The sequence below is a fragment of the Gavialis gangeticus genome, unplaced genomic scaffold (assembly GCF_001723915.1).
Source record: "Gavialis gangeticus isolate Ggan-Ray unplaced genomic scaffold, GavGan_comp1, whole genome shotgun sequence".
NCBI lineage: Eukaryota > Metazoa > Chordata > Crocodylia > Gavialidae > Gavialis > Gavialis gangeticus.
In genome coordinates, this window is record NW_017729019.1 from 16,559,110 (window position 1) to 16,562,683 (window position 3,574).

The following is a 3,574-nucleotide window of genomic DNA, read 5'->3' on the forward strand; positions in this document are numbered from 1 at the left end:
GGAAAAAAAAGAGAGGAGGGGGAGTTGGGCAAAAAAAAAAATGCCGGGGCAAAAAAAAAAAAAAAAATACGGGAGTGGAAGAGAAATGGGCACACCCTGCTTGGGAAGGCACTGAACATATGGGGGCAGGGGAGGGGCCTCTCTTTGCTTGCTTTCTCCCTTTAACAATGAAATTGCGTGCGGGGAGAAATATATGCCCCCACCCTCGTCTTCAGAAAGGCCCCTTTGGAGCGTGAGACTGCGTCTGCTCTATCACTGCCAGATCTCTGCTGTTCTTGGTTACAAAACCATTCGTGGGAGCTGGAGAGCAGACAGGTGGATGGACTTTTCAGGCTGCGTTCAGGAGAAGCTCTTTGAAAAAAAATCTGCCCTGTGCTCCATTATGAGAACCTGTTTGCAGAGGGGTTCACACAGTAGAGTGTCATAGCTGGCAAAGAGGACCTAGCACTACTAGCGCAGAATAGCAGAGTGCCTCAGGGGACTGGTAAAACAGAGCTATTCCCTCATGGGTTACTAGTCTGAATCTAGCTCAGATCAGCAGGGACCTAGAGTTGTTGCCATCTGACACTGGGTGGCTTGTGTGAAGTGGGTCTCAGTCCATTTCTCAGTGGGGCAGAACAGGCCAAGGACCAACAGGTCAATGGAGGCTACACTCCCCTGTCTCTCCCCCTGCAAGAAGCAGCCCTGGAGAGAGGTCCTGGGGAAGATTTCCAAATAGAATCCAAAGTTTTGGGCAAATCCAGCCATAATAATCACAATAAGAGCTGCCAAGTGCTGAGCGCTTAAAGAAACCTACCTCTTTTCATTTGGGCACAAGAATGGGAGGGGTAATGTGGCCCCTGCATGTGACGTTGGTCTGCACACAGTCCTGTTCTGTGGATAAGGAGGGGGGCGCTTCTGGGCTGCCAGTCTGGATTCTTTTGCCAGAAATCCTCTTACAGAAAAGACAAATCTGGAGATTGCTCTGCATATGAACAATCAGTCCTCCCCCCATACCGAGCCTTTAGCAGACAGGGTCCTTGCTGAGAACAAATGTATTAAATCTAGATCTGCATATTCAAAAATAGCCTTTGATTTTGGGTGCCCAGCCTGACACACCAGGGAGGAGCTGAGCTCCTACAGCTCTTGGCAACTTGTCCTCCTCAATATTCAGCTCTTCTGGAATTCAGGCCCCACGTGCCCCAAACTGGGCATCCAAAAATGAATGGTCACTTCTGGAAATGCAGGCGTCAGCAAAGATGTAGCAAACAGAGAAAGGGTTCATGAAAGAGGTTGAGAATGGTTCTCATTAGTTTGCATTGGGAACCAAGGAACAAGTAGGTCTTGCTGAATGCAAACGAGCTGAGATGGGTGTACTGAAAGTTAATGCGACATTGGCATGAGAAAGCTGGAAGCTCACCCGTGCCAGCCAGGGAACTGGGAGCCAATAGAGGCAAGCAAGGTGGTAATATCTCACATCATTACAGGCTCCCAAAGTGCTTGACAAGGCCCTGTAGCTATTGCTTGTTCCCATTTTACACATGGAGAAATTCAGAGCAAGGAAGTGCTTTCCCCTGTGTCATATTGTAGTTCCAAGTGAGAAATATAACTCAGGAGGCCTGACTGGCCATTTTATGGTTGAAGCATTCAGGGGTAAAGCTGGGCCCACCCATGCACATGATTATATATGATGCATGTGTCATAGGCACGGCTGCTGCTGGAATGCTGTATCCCTAAGTCCTAGGAAGAGCCGCTAAACTGATTAAAGGAGACTTTGAATGAGAGACTCAAGGAGCTCAATCTGTTGAGCTTTGTGGCTTGATTGCAGTCTAGAAACACCTCCCTGGGGAAAGAAATGATCAGAGAAAGCCCGCCCGGGTGGCAGATAAAGGCATAACCAGATCAAAAAGCTAAGAGCTGAAGCTAGACAAAACCAGAATAGAAAATAAGGCACAGGTTTGTAACACTGAGGGTAATTAGCCATCAGAGCAATTTTCCAAGGGTCATGGGAGGGATTTTCCATACCCAGAAACTTTTAATTTAGAACATCCACCCTGGAATTACAAGAGCTGCGGGAGTTTAGGCTGGAATTAAAACTTGCAGGGGAGAGAGGAAGTCCTCTGGCTTGCTATATAGCCAGTTAGATTGAATGATCACCCTGGACCCTTGCAGTCATACTATTTATGAGCTTCAGGTCAGACCTGACCCCTAGACACGCTAGTCCTAGCGACAGGCACAGCAAGACAAGTAGCCCTCTGAAATGCTCTCCTCTGCCACCCTGGCTACTTTAGCTTCCCCCAGCCATTTGTCACCCCTTTCTAATGGAACAAGCCTGCCAGCAGAGATCTTACCAGAGCATAGAAGCCAACTGGAAAAGGTCATGAAATCTCTTCCACGTGGCTGAGCACCCAGATCAGTGATTAACAGGGGTAGATGAGAGGATGGCTGGGAAGGGATTAGCACATGGGGAAGGAAAAGAAAGGCTGAGGCACTGGGGAGAGGAAGGTGGTAAAGGGCTGGGCAGAGGAACAGAAGGAAAGAGACCTGTAGACTGCTGTCTGGCTCATTAGCATGGTCTCCTGTTTGTTCCTGTCACCCCATCTGGTGCTAATCACCGGAGTTGTTCACAGCCCAGCTGATAGCCGGCTTGATTGATTGGATGCATAACATGCAAACACCGGGTAGGACTCCAGGGGTGAGATTAATCTCCAGCCTCATCTAATTGATTTCTACTAGCCAGGAATGCTGCCCTTTCAGGTGTCTCCTAAACTATGCTTATTGTTCTGGTGCCAGGTCCCATCCTGAGGCCCCTAGAATTAGATGTCTGTCTAGCAGACTGTCCCAGGTGGGGACAATTGTGGTATAAGGACAGTCCCTGGGGAACTGGGTTGTGATCGCATGTTGAACTGCAGGGATGCGAGATGTTGTGAGCCCAGGCCCTAGGCAGAAGCCACATGAGTGAGGATGCTCCTAGAGGAATGATGCCCAGGGAGTTTGCTGTGTGGCAGGCCCTGTTCAGGGATTACAGGGGGAAAAAAACCCAAAAAACTGTTCCAGAAACTCACCTGAATTATTTGCACTGCTGTGGCATCAAGCGGATGTAATGAACATCAGGCCTTGTTATGCAAAGCACTGTACTGACATATAGGGAAGCAAAGTCCCTGCCCCAAGAACCATGATGTAGTCTATATAGACACGACAAAAAGGAGGTGGGAAGGATAATAGGAATTCCAATCACCCCCACTGTGTAGCCAGGCAAGCAGAAGCAGAGGAAGGGAGAGACTTGATCCATGTCATAAAGCACCTGGGAATATCTCCTTGCTAAAAAGGAGGCTTACACCCAATGGAAAGAAGGGGTCATCACCAGGAAGGGCTATTCTTCAGTTGCTCGGGGATGTAGGGGGGTAGTTAGGAAGGCCAAGGCAGAGATGGAACTGGGACTAGCTTCCCAGATTAAGGACAATAAGAAGTCCTTTTTTAAATACATAGGGGGTAAAAAGAAGGTCCCGGGTAATGTGGGGCCCTTGCAGGACGCGTTGGGAAATTTGGTCGTCACGCCAGATGACAAAGCTAACATGTTTAATGATTTCTTTGC

At 48.6% G+C, this 3,574-nt stretch overlaps 1 protein-coding gene across 1 annotated transcript in view; it reads left to right on the plus strand.

Annotated features, from left to right (window-relative positions):
* Nucleotides 1-3,574, plus strand: part of PRICKLE4 (prickle planar cell polarity protein 4) — a 12,572-nt gene that overhangs the window by 766 nt on the left and 8,232 nt on the right. The window lies entirely within an intron of this gene.